The 13,516-nt window shown below is 44.5% G+C and overlaps 2 protein-coding genes across 6 annotated transcripts in view; one reads left to right on the top strand and one right to left on the bottom strand.

Annotated features, from left to right (window-relative positions):
• Positions 1 to 13,516, top strand: part of CUNH7orf50 (chromosome unknown C7orf50 homolog) — a 177,079-nt gene that overhangs the window by 75,069 nt on the left and 88,494 nt on the right. The gene's annotated exons all lie outside the window — the stretch shown is intronic.
• The window catches only part of GPR146 (G protein-coupled receptor 146), a 68,964-nt gene that overhangs the window by 12,983 nt on the left and 42,465 nt on the right, over positions 1 to 13,516 (bottom strand). For both annotated transcript variants that reach the window (XM_067550887.1, XM_067550888.1), the window contains one exon: positions 10,881 to 11,009. The gene's annotated coding sequence lies outside the window, so the exon portion shown is untranslated. The remainder of the gene's footprint in view (positions 1 to 10,880; positions 11,010 to 13,516) is intronic.

Below are 13,516 nucleotides of genomic sequence, written 5' to 3' on the forward strand. Positions count from 1 at the left end.
ACCATCAGAGGAGTACGGTTCTGGAACAGCCTCTCAATAGGAGTTGTGGAGCTGGACAAATTTATGAGTGCGAGTGTATGGCGGAGTTGCTTATGATGGTAGGGGGTAGGGCTCAGTAGCCCTGGGGTTCACTTCCAGTTTGTTTTATGTTCCTAAAAAGCTCATGCTTAAGGGTGTCAGCCGGCCTCTTGTATGGGTTGGGCAGAGATTTCCCTTCTCTCCACCATGCATGTTTGTCTGCTTTTAAATCTCCTTCCTCTGAAGCAAAGGGTTGGCCACCCCTGGAGATGGGACGTTGGTCAGGGTGGGACAGGGCTCTGAGGAGGCATCAAGCATTCTCTCTGGCTAGTTCTTGCTCACATGCTCAGGGTCTAACTGATTGCCATATGTGTGATGGGGAAGGAATTTCCCCCCAGGTCAGATTGGCAGTTACCTTAGGGTTTTTTCACCTTCTTCTGCAGCATGAGGGTATGGGTCACTTGCCAGAATTATATGGATATATCTAACTTAATCATTTCCCAGCCATTGTTGGGGTCTCAGACACTGGTGCATCTCAGTCCCTCCTTATTTTCTGCTGGTGGCAAAGAATAATCTAGTCTCCCGTGGACTGTAATACATTGGTCTAATTTCAGTTGTGTTTCGTGTGCAGGTGCTGGGTGGTGTTGGTGGCCTGTGGTATACAAGAGGTCAAACTATGTGATCTGGTGTCCCCTTCTGGCTGTAAACTATATGACTGCATGACACTTATTTTTACAAAAAACCATGAAGCCTCCAAAATGTACACACAGCAAATACATGCAACCTTTTATTTCTGTTACTGTGACATTTGTCTCCTCTCCCCTAGTTGTCTTGTGCTTCCTTGTCCTAATTTAGAGTGTCAACTCTCTGGGAGTTTATATATGTACAGGGCTAGGCAAATGGGGCTCCAGTCATGAGTGGGGTCTTGTTAAGACATTGCTATAATTATTTGGGTAGAGAGAAAAACCATAATCTATAAATGATGGGGAGGGTTTTTCAAGATGAGCATTCCTGCTGAATGTTCTATGCTGAGAACATTTCAGATAGGCCCGATAAAATGGAAGATGGTTTAAGGGGAGAAAGACAAAAGGATTGATTAGTTTGGAAAGCACAATAACAACTGCCAAAGGGCATGTTGCCGATTAAACTGCATTATCTCTGGGACTAACTGGGAATGGGGTTGGTAACAGACAGTAATCTGGAAAATCTAGAGAACTAAGCAGGATTGGCAATTTCCAGGAAAAACTAGGTTAGGACAGGGTGCTGGTAAATACCATCTGAAACGCAGTTTAATCCAGGAAATTGCAGCAGTGTCCAGCAAGTTCCACAAGCACAGAATGAATCTTTTCAAACTTTGGATACATCCATTCAAAACTGAGGAATAGGCTCGGTCTGTCCACTACATCAAAGTTAATCTTTGCTACAGATCACTGCATGGCCAAATGGACCTGAATTTGTAGTCTGCAACTCTGCATGCCTTTAATTGCTTAATGCTTCAAGCCTATTACTCTACATTATCATTTTCACATAATCAGATCGTTTTTACTTTTGTTTATATAATATTGAAAACTGAAATGAGAGTCTATACAGGTATAACTTCCTTGAGAAAATACCAAACCAAAATGTATGCAGATATTCTGATATTCAGTATTATAATTACATATATTAATATTACACTCACTGCAGTTTTACTTTTTATTTGTACAAATCTAAATTAATCTATGAATCTACTGCTCTATTGAACATGGCTGACCAAAATTGTACATATTATTCCAAATGAGCAGACACTCGGTGCGGTGGAGGAGGTTCCTCCAAGGGAACGAGGAAAGGGGTTCTACTCAAGGTACTTCCTAATCCTCAAGGCCAAGGGGGGCCTAAGGCCAATTTTGGACCTCAGGCGTCTGAACAAATTTGTCAGACGCACCAAGTTTCGTATGGTTTCCCTGGCGTCCATTATTCCTGCCCTAGATCCAGGGGACTGGTATGCTGCCCTCGATCTGAAGTGGGTGGCAACCTAGGCAGCAGTGACCATGAGATGGTCGAGTTCAGGATCCTGATGAAAGGAAGAAAGGGGAACAGCAGGATACGGACCATGGACTTCAGAAAAGCGGACTTTGATTCCCTCAGGGAACTGATGGGCAGGATTCCCTGGGAGGCTAATATGAGGGGGAAAGGAACCCAAGAGAGCTGGCTGTATTTTAAGGAGACCTTATTGAGGGCACAAGAGCAAACCATCCCGATGTGCAGAAAGAATAGCAAATATGGTAGGCGTCCAGCTTGGCTTAACAAAGAAGTCTTTGGCGAACTTAAACGCAAAAAAGAAGCTTACAAGAAGTGGAAGCTTGGTCAGATGACTAGGGAGGATTATATAAACACTGCTCGAACGTGCAGGAATGAAATGAGGAAGGCCAAAGCACAATTGGAGTTGCAGCTAGCAAGGGACGTGAAGGGGAACAAAAAGGGTTTCTACAGGCATGTTGCCAACAAGAGGAAGATTCGGGAAAGTGTAGGCCCCTTAAAGAAAGAGGGAGGCGACCTAGTGACGGAGGATGTGGAGAAAGCTGAGGTACTCAATGCCTTTTTTGCCTCTGTCTTCACAGACAAGATCAGCTCCCAGACTGCTGTACTGGGTGGCACAGAATGGGAAGGAGGCAAACATCCCGCAGTGCTGAAGGAACAGGTTCAAGACTATTTAGAAGGATTGGACATTCACAAGTCCATGGGGCCGGATGCAATGCACCCGAGGGTGCTGAGGGAGTTGGCTGAGGTGATTTCAGAGCCATTGGCTATTATCTTTGAAAGCTCGTGGCAACAGGGGGAGGTCCCTGAGGAGTGGAAAAAAGCAAATATAGTGCCCATCTTCAAAAAAGGGAGGAAAGAGGATCCGGGGAACTACAGACCGGTCAGCCTCACCTCAATCCCTGGAAAGATCATGGAGCAGGTCCTTAAGGAATCCATTTTAAGGCACTTGGAAGAGAGGAAGGTGATCAGGAACAGTCAACACGGATTCACCAAGGGAAAGTCATGCCTGACCAACCTGATTGCTTTCTATGATGAGGTGACTGGCTCTGTGGATGTGGGGAAGGCGGTGGATGTGATATACCTTGACTTTAGCAAAGCTTTTGATACGGTTTCTCACAGTATTCTTATCAGCAAGTTAAAGAAGTATGGGTTGGATGAATGGACTATAAAATGGATAGTGAACTGGCTAGAGCATAGGGCTCAACGAGTAGTGATCAATGGCTCCATGTCTAGCTGGCAACCGGTCACAAGCGGAGTTCCCCAGGGGTCGGTCCTGGGGCCGGTTTTGTTCAACATCTTTATTAATGATCTGGAGGATGGGGTAGATTGCACCCTCAGCAAGTTTGCGGACGACACTAAGCTGGGGGAGTGGTAGATACCCTGCAAGGTAGGGATAGGATACAGAGTGACCTAAACAAACTGGAGGATTGGGCCAAAAGAAATCTAATGAGGTTCAACAAGGACAAGTGCAGAGTCCTCCACTTAGGAAGGAAGAATCCCATGCACAGCTATAGACTGGGGACCGACGAGCTGGGCAGCAGCTCTGCAGAAAAGGACCTGGGGGTAACAGTGGATAAAAAGCTGGATATGAGTCAGCAGTGTGCCCTGGTTGTCAAGAAGGCTAATGGAATATTGGGCTGCATTAGGAGGGGCATTGCCAGCAGGTCACGGGAAGTGATTATTCCCCTCTATTCGGCATTGGTGAGGCCGCATTTAGAATACTGTGTCCAGTTTTGGGCCCCCCACTACAAAAAAGATGTGGACAATTTGGAGAGAGTGCAGCGGAGGGCACCCAAATGATTAGGGGGCTGGAGCACAGGACTTATGAGGAGAGGCTGAGGGAACTGGGCTTGTTTAGTCTGCAAAAGAGAAGAGTGAGGGGGGATTTGATAGCGGCTTTTAACTACCTGAAAGGGGGTTCTAGGGAGGATGGGGCTAGGCTGTTCTCGGTGGTGGCAGATGACAGAACAAGGAGCAACGGTCTCAAGTTGCAGGGGGGAGGTCTAGGTTGGACATTAGGAAAAAGTTTTTTACTAGGAGGGTGGTGAAGCATTGGAATGGGTTACCTAGGGAGGTGGTGGAATCTCCATCCTTACAGGTTTTTAAGCTGAGGCTTGACAAAGCCCTGGTTGGGATGATATAGCTGAGGTTAGTCCTGCTTTGAGCAGGGGGTTGGACTAGATGACCTCCTGAGGTCCCTTCCAACTCTAATATTCTATGATTCTATTCTATGATTCTATGACGCGTGTTTCCACATGTCTATCCTTCCAGGTCACAGAAAGTTTTTGAGATTTATGGTAGCTGGATGCCACTACCAGTTTACAGCCCTACCCTTTGGCCTTTCGTCGGCGCCAAGGGTGTTTACGAAATGAATGGCAGTGGTAGCAGCTCACCTGCGCCGCAAAGGGGTCCAGATATTCCCCTACCTGGACAATTGGCTGATCCGGGGCAAGTCCAGGGCCCATGTGAGGAACAGCCTAGCTCTTATGTGCGCCACATGCACCAGACTGGGGTTGCTCATCAACGAGCAGAAGTCTACTCTTACTCCGGTGCAGCGCATAGAGTTCATAGGGGCCACATTGGATGCCACTCAGGCCAGAGCTTTCCTCCCTCAGACTCGGTTCGAGACAATGGCCGCCATAATCAACAATCTACACAAGTCCCCCATGACGACAGCCAGCCACTGCCTTCAGCTGTTGGGGCATATGGCGGCATGCACTTATGTGGTGAGACCAGCTCGACTAAAGCTCAGACCTCTCCAACAGTGGCTGGCATCAGTCTATGCACCGGCCAGACATCAACTGAACAAGATGGTCACGGTCCCCGCCCAGGTGCTATCCTCACTGAACTGGTGGAGGGAACCCGGGGAGGTTTTGAGGGGTGTCCCTTTCAGAGACTTGGCCCCCTCAATGACCCTGATAACAGATGTCTCGGATGAGGGTTGGGGGGCCAAGGACCTGAGCACCCAGGGGCGATGGTCACCACACGAGAGGGTTCTCCATATCAATGTCAGAGAGCTCAGGGCAGTCCGCTTGGCCTGCAAGGTGTTCATCAAATTTCTGAAAGGCAGGTTGGTCCAGGTACTTACGGACAACGCAGCGGCTATGTTTTACATAAACAGACGGGGGGAGCACACTCCTCGGCTCTTTGCCAGGAAGCTTCTCTTCTTTGGGATCTTGCAGTGAGGCACGATTTTCACATGTCTGCCTCTCACCTCCTGGGGCTCAGGAACGACGAGGCGGACCACCTCGGCAGGTCGTTCCTACCCCACTACGACTGGTCGCTACATCCGGAGGTAGTAGCCTCAATCTTCCGGAAGTGGGGGGGTTCCCCAGCTGGACCTGTTCGTGTCGTCCTGGAACAGGAAGTGCCCGAGGTTCTGCTCACTCCGGGGTCGCGAGCTGGGCTCCCTCTCCGACGCATTCCTCATAGACTGGAAGAGGCCCCTCCACTATGCGTTCCCCCCCCATTCCGCTCCTGCCCAGGGTACTTTTGAAAATAAAGAGGGACAGGGTGGACATGATATTGATTTCTCCAGCCTGGCCGCGGCAGCACTGGTACACCATGCTGCTCGACCTCTCCATCGACATGCCGATCCCGCTCCCGAGATGTCACGACTTGCTCTCCCAGGACCAGGGTCGCCTACTGCACCCAGACCTGGACTCCCTCCACCTGACGGCATGGAGACTCTGTGGCTGACGGAGGGAGAGAGAACCTGCTCAACGCAGGTCCAGCAGATTCTGCTGGGCAGCAGAAAACCTTCCATTCAGGTTGTGTACCGGGCCAAGTGGAAACGTTTTACCTGTTGGGCAGAGTCCCGGGGTATCCCGCTGTCCAGCTCGCCCATACAGGCGATCTTGGAATACCTGCTCCACCTGAAGCTCCAGGGTTTAGCACTGGCTTCCCTAAGGGTGCACCTGGCAGCTATCTCGGCTTTTCACCAGCTGATGGAAGGGCATACCCTGTTCTCCCACCCTATGTCAGTCAGATTCCTCAAGGGGGTGGAGAGGATGTATCCACAGGTCCGTGACCCGGTGCCTCCTTGGGATCTAAACCTGATCCTCGCCATGTTGACAGGACCCCCCTTCGAGCCCATGACTCCATGCCCGCTGCTCGTCCTCTCTTGGAAGGTAGCCTTCCTGGTGGCTATTACATCGGCTAGGAGGGTCTCCGAGATAAGAGCTTTGACCTCGGAGCCCCCCTACACGGTCTTCTACAAAGATAAGGTCTGGCTGAGACCCCACCCAGCATTCCTGCCTTAGGTGGTGTCCCAGTTTCATTATAACCAGGATATCTTCCTCCCTGTATTTTTTCCCAAACCACACGGTTCGGAGGATGAGCGGAGATGGCACTCCCTGGATGTCAGATGAGCCCTGGCCCACTACATTGAGCGGACCAGACCGTTCCGGAAGTCAACGCAGCTGTTCGTGGCAGTGCCTGACCGGATGAAAGGCTCACCCGTCTCCACCCAGTGCATCTCCACCTGGATCACCACCTGTATCAGGACCTGCTACGAGCGGGCAAAGGTGCCGCTTCCAGGAGCGGTGACAGCACGCTCAACCAGAGCCCAGGCCTCATCTGCAGCCTTCCTGGGAAGAGTGCCTTTGCAGGACATCTGCAGAGCAGCGACCTGGTCGTCGGTTCACTCCTTCACGTCCCACTACGCCATCGTGCAGCACGCGAGAGAGGACGCGGGATTCGGCAGGGCCGTCCTGATCAGAGCAATGCACCATTCACTCCTACCCACCTCCAAGGTATGGCTATTTAATCACCTATATTGGAATGGATATGAGCAATCACTCGAAGAGAGAAAACAGGGTTACTTACCAGTAACTGTTGTTCTTCGAGATGTGTTGCTCATATCCATTCCACACCCACCCTCCATCCCCACTGTCAGAGTCAGCAGAAAGAAGGGACTGAGGGGCCGCAGGGTCGGCAGCGCCCTATGTACCGTGGCATGAGCGCGGTACTCCAGGGGGCGCCTGACCCGACCCTACGGTGACAGCTAAAGGAAAAAAGTTCTGGGAATCTGTGCACAGAGCGCGCACACACCTATATTGGAATGGATATGAGCAACACATCTCGAAGAACAACAGTTACTGGTAAGTAACCCTGTTATCCACTGCTGCCTTTATTCTATTCAGCATGACGGTAGCCAACAGTGATTAGATATTTACTCTGTTAGTTCATCAGAAAAGCTACTGCTTTGCAAAATCCTATCTGTCACAGATCCTAGAGATTGTCCTTTCCTTGCCACTCAGTGGAGGTGAATCCAATCTGTGAGAGGAATACAAGTCTCTGCCATTTCGGACCCCCCGGGTATTTCAAGCTCCTGCAGCCTGAACAGAGTCCAGCCACTGCTCCAGTGTCAGGATCCTTAGGCACACTCTCAAAGCACAGTCCTTATATCTGGCATCACTCTCAGGGCTGGTCTACATTGCCGATGGCAGTCGACAGGAGAAGACATGCAAGCTATGTAATGTAGCTTGCATATCTCCCGTCGACATACTGACGTTGACATCCCACAGATTTTTCATAGTGCTGCATCGGTGAGAGACGCCCTCCAGTCGACACAGCCTTACTCCTTTTGGAGAGGTGGACTAAGGGCGTCGACCAGAGAGCCCGTCTCCCTGAGCCACTGCATTAATCGCTGCAGAGCCTGCACTGTAGATATACTCTCATAGTCTTGGAACTCACTGTCCAGCCACCTATGCCCTCTGGGCACAGCACTGACCCTTCAAACACACAATTCTCCAGAACTCCACCCCAAAGATTTGAAGCCTCTAATTTACAGTTTAACTCTCTCAGGGGCATGCAGTAGTTTTGATGCAGTCTACACACACACCCTGTTTGTACAATCTAACATTTTTATGCTCTTTTATATATAATCATGTAAAGCACGGAGGAGTACAGATCAGACAAAACAATAAAACCTTTTTAAATGCAATATCCCTCACTAGCTTCCATTGGGAGTCCCTGGGGAGGGCATCTGTATTCCTGCAGGCAGGCAGGGTCCTCCATTCCCTTGCTCACCCTGCCCCCTGCAGCAGCCTCCTTCATCTTAATCTGGTGCAAAATGGCTCTCATTCCCAGCATGTTGCTTTATACACTGCTGCGGGGGTTACCTGCTTCTTTTGTTCAGCAGATTGGTAAATTTCCACTACTCTTAAACCCTCCTCCCCCTCACAAGAGGAGACTGTGTCTTCTCCCAGCTAGAGCAAACCCATTGTCCAAAGGTGTTTAACTTTGAATAGGCCATTATTGAGTGCTGATCACTCACCATTGTCTCTGGGCCTGGCAGAGATATGACACAACTCTGCTGACTCCTGGGGTTCCGCATCGTATAGGCTTTCCATATTACAATTTCATAAAATCATTTTCATTTCAGAAGCAGTACAGAGAGAACCCCAGTTCGTCACATTTTCTTAGTCAACTTTATAGATTTTAAACAAGTGTTCATTAGTGTCCACAGAGAGACCATGTGAAATATTGCTAGAAGTTATGGGACACCAGACAAGCTTATCAACATAATAAGGAGTATATATGATGGATGTAGATGCACAGCAAGACTGGATACAGTCCTGAGTGAGTGGTTTGATATTGTGACTGGAGTCAGACAAGGGTGTGCGTTATCACTAGTCCTTTTTGAGTTAGCAATAGTGATCAAGTGGGCAACAAAAGACATTGTGGACAGTGTCAAACAGGTTAGGGGAGATGAATTACGTGACCTTGATTTTGCCAACAGTATTGCTTCACTAAGTATGACATGGAAAGCAATGGCCCTTATATCAGAGGTAGAAAAAACAGCAAAAATTGGATTGAAAGTAAAAGCAAAGAAAAACCAATCTTATAAAGATAGGAAACTGGACAACTGATGGAAAAGTGTATATGGCTGGAAAATAAATTAAACAAGTAGAAGAATTCTGCTATCTGGGGAGTGTGATGACATTTTTAATGTGTCTGTAATAAAGATATTCATACGAGATTAGGAAAAGCAAACACCACTTTGAAAGGTTGGACAACATGTGATCATACAGAGTTCTGTACACCAAACGAAAAGTCAGATTATACCATGCGATTGTGATGAGTACACTGCTGTACGAAGTAGAGACTAGTCGACTTTTCCCATACGTTGTTTTTTGTACTTTCTGGAATGCCACCCTGTATGCATGGGAAAAGCTTTCTATAAAAATCCAGAAAGCCACTGTTGTTCTCCTTGAAATATCTCTGAAAAAATCAGCTGTGCAGGGATGGCTACACAATATTTGATAATGGCTAGGCAGTTGGTGTGCTATGACCACTACTTATTGTAATTGTCTCGCTATTACCTTGCTCTCCCCATCTGTTCCTTATGTTTCTTTTGTCTCTCATCATATATTAGATTGCAAGATCTTTGGGGCAGGGACTCTTTCCATTGTGTGGGTATATAGTGCCTAGCACAATGGGGCCATAATCCCTGATTGGTGCTTCTACATGCTACCATACTACAAATATATAATAATAAAATGATGGGCAGTGAAATAAATACCAGTACTTTCAGTTACATTGTAGTCTTTAGATTGACTAGTAATTAATTTGTCCCTGAGCCAAGTTCATTGCATGGATGATAATTGTTTTTACACAGCCCAGGGATGTAAAACGTATACCAGTACTGAATTGCAGCAACAGGGACGATGAGACTACTAGTACATAAATTTAAGCGCATGCTGTTGCAAAATATGTACAGTTCTCTGTTCAGTTTCTTGAAGGTCATTATTACAGATCGAGAACACAGAAATTCAAAGGCATTATTTAATCCAAATTTTTTGATTGCCATTTGCCTATGGCTAATTTAGGGTCCAGTCCTCCTTTCATTGATTTCAATGGGAGACTTTTCTTTGACTCTAATGTGAATGGAATTGGGCCAACAGAGTGCATCACAAGAATGTTATGGTGACGAAGGAAATGGCATTTTTGTCCTTTTTTCTGGTTCTTTGATATATAAAGAGAACCCTAAAGTTCAACGGACAGTAAAAGCCCCGGCGTAGACTGGGCCTAATTTCATTTAGATAAAATAAAAAAATACAGATAGTGATGAGCCATAGTATAAATACCTAATTAGGTTTAAAAAATAAAAAAAGACAATGAGTATTTGAAATATTTTGTATTTGTTATTGCTGAAAGTACTAAGAAAATCTGTATCATGTCTCTCATACTTTCACTTGTAATACAGACTAAATGAAGAAGCAGGTTTATAGCTGGTTAGATGACTAATAGGTTTAGTTGCTGACTGTAGTATATTGCAATGTCTTTTAACTACTTTGGGATTTTATTTCACAGCACAGTTTACTGTAATTTTTACTATTGTAACTATGAATTACATATTTTGGAAAAGAGAGCATTATTTTTTCAGTGGGAGGCATTTTTTTCTGTTTTATTAGAGGAACAGACTTCAGATTAAATTCTCTGCTGGCATAACTCCATATTTAAAATAAACGATATGGGGTAAAAATTAAGAATATAATTAATTTTAGCTTTTAAAATAGTACAAAAATGAAAAAGAAACAATAGTTGAGAAATCAAACTTAATTATCATGGAAATGAATGAGGATTCATGTGCACACAAGAGTCGACTGTAGCTTTTTCCTTTGAGTAATCCATAATAAAAGCAGTAACATGCATAAATTTAAAGAATATGATTTCTATTTCTAGAGATGCACCATAAAAGCTGTACATTGTCTTCTGATGATGAAACTATTCAACTCCACTAACTTGGTGTTTATGTGTACAATAACTAAATTATTATGTAGGCTTCTTGAAAAATGAGAGCAAGCTACAGTGTGAACTTGTCAAAAACTCACCCGGTAAGCATGATCCTGTTGTTTGAGGCTGTAGCAAATGGGTTTCTTGATACCAGGCAGAAACATTTTACGTATCATATTGGAACCTTTTCAGAGTAAGTTCAGCAGAACCTCCGATGTCTCGTTTCTCTATTAAAGAATAAACAATAGCAGAGCTTAGAAAGGGAACGCTGACTCCACTGCACCACTCTTGTTAGTGTTACTGAACTCTGTATATACATGTGACTTCCCCCCACACATACATACACGCATAATCTTTTAAGCTTTAGCTGCATGCCCTGATTGGCTGAGAGGTCTATTACAAAAACAACCCCTCCACCAGTGATATCTCTAAGTGATTAAGTCAGGACGGCTAAGGGACATTAATCATGGGGCCTGATCATTATTCTGAGGCCTATTCTGTGTAACAGTGTACACAATCATGAACACTTTTGTGTGTGTTTTTTTTTTTAAAGCACATATTAAAAAAGCATTATCATGGTTTGAGAACAGTTAGACCTTTAATACAGTTACATAACATAAAGCAAATACTAAATGGATCCAGAGCATAACCAAGATTAGGGCTAAAAATCAGAGCCATTCTAATGTAATGCAGACTTTAAAACATACTTATAGTGGTTTATACTACTGTAAAATGGCATGTTCTAGGAACATTTTCAGTCGTTCCATAAAAATATGGCATGATTTTAATAAGATATCTTCGAGAAAGACTATATCAATTACTCACTTAAAGTTATAAACACTTTTTATTTTAAGCTAATGAAATTTTAGGTATCTAAATTAGTTGTATTTGAATAAAGAGTGTATTGTACATTGATTCCAATTATTTAGCTTCGATTCAGATGACCCTTAAATAATTTGCCTTTACTTTAGACCATAATGAGCAATTTAATTTATATAGGTTCTTCTTCCTCCCCCAAGCAACAACCAGCAATGTGTAATACAACCTTTTATTAACAGAAGAAGGTAGTGATTTTGCTCCCATTAAAGTCAATGGGAAATTTGTCATTGAAGTCAGTAGGAGCAAGACTGAGCCCAAAATGTATTTTTTCAGTTCCTGAAATCATTAGTTGCTTGTTATTTTTATTCTTAAACAACCTTGTAAACTAAATCTTCACGATACAAAAGCCATTTAAATAAACCTAGAGTGAACAACTGAAAAGCAGAATATTGCTAAAAATTGTTTAGCAGTATATACAGTTAAGCCACAATTGCCTAATTAAATAATGTCATGGTTTATTGTGGAGATTAGACATTAGAAAAGGTAAAAGAATGAGCCCATCATTTCTTATTTACAATAAATATAATAGTGTAGTGACTCTGTCAGCTCTGCTGTAGTTATGTATGTCAGCATTTCCATTATATGTGCTATTGTTGGTTGTCTGTTAAGTTGTTAGATAAGATGCAAATTTTATTTTATTTTTTTTCCAAAGTAGTATTTATATGGAGTAAGAAATGTTCAGCAGCTCTGGATAATGATTTTTTCTATTGTTAAAATGGCTTGTACAATTTTGTATTTATTTATTAATGACACTTTTTGGCGGTTAAACCATTAGGTGGATAGGATTTTATTTATTTTGTATTTTGAAACCAAAAAAAATTGATCTGTTGTGATTTACAGTTGAAAAAACACCTGTGATGGTTGTAGGGATTATAATCCTGGCCCTACCAAATTTATGGTCTATTTTGTAAATTTCACAGTCATAGCATCTTGAATTCTTGAAATCTCGAATTGTCACGGTTTCAGATATTTAAATCTTAAATTTCAGTGTTGTAACAAAACATGAATATGTATTTTAAAATGGCAAAATATAAAGGCTGTGACGACCATCCCTGAAAAGTGATGAGCCTCCCCCCAGACCATGCCACCCTTACTTCTGTGCTGCTGGTGATAGTGGCGGCACTGCTTTCAGAGCTGGGTGGCCAGAGAGCGGTGGTTGCTGGCCAGATGTCCAGCTCTGAAGGCAGCGCAGATGAGTGGCAATACTGCGACCCCCCTACAATAGTCTTGTGACCCCCTTTTAGGTCAGGATCCCCAGTTTAAGGAATGCTGCTCTAGGGTAAAAGTACACAAAAGACCAGATTTCACGTGGAAGACCAGATTTCACGGTCTGTGACTCGTTTTTCACAGCCGTGAATTTGGTAGGGCCCTAATTATAATATTTCAGTGAAATATGCTTTATTAGTGCAATTCAGACCTCCTAAGTTCATAAACCTCAGTAAATGGGTTTTGTGTAGACAACAAATATAAGAGTTGGGGGATGCAATGATTCCCAAGGCAGATTACAAGGCTCCTGCATCTTTTATTCTACAGCTGAAATAGTGGCCACAGCTTGCCCTATACGGATCTCTCCACCCAGAGTTTCACTTAAGGCTGGATCCAGTGTCCCATCATGCCCCAATAGTTCTTACTTCAGCCTGTTTTTGCTCCTCTGAGGCTGCTTTGCACACTAAGGATACATCTACACTTCAACAAAAACCCCGCAGCAGTGAGTCTCAGAGCCCAAATCAAGTGACTCTGGCTTGTGCTACAGGGAGAATTGCTGTTACAGGATTTTTTTTTTTTTTTTTTTTTTTTTTTTTTTTGCACTGTTGATGTATCCCAAAGCCAGGGTCTACACACTTGGGTTCATGTT

This window comes from Emydura macquarii, unplaced genomic scaffold, assembly GCF_026122565.2.
Source record: "Emydura macquarii macquarii isolate MOO-44397 ecotype Brisbane River unplaced genomic scaffold, CSIRO-AGI_Emac_v2 contig_1348, whole genome shotgun sequence".
Taxonomy (NCBI): Eukaryota; Metazoa; Chordata; order Testudines; family Chelidae; genus Emydura; species Emydura macquarii.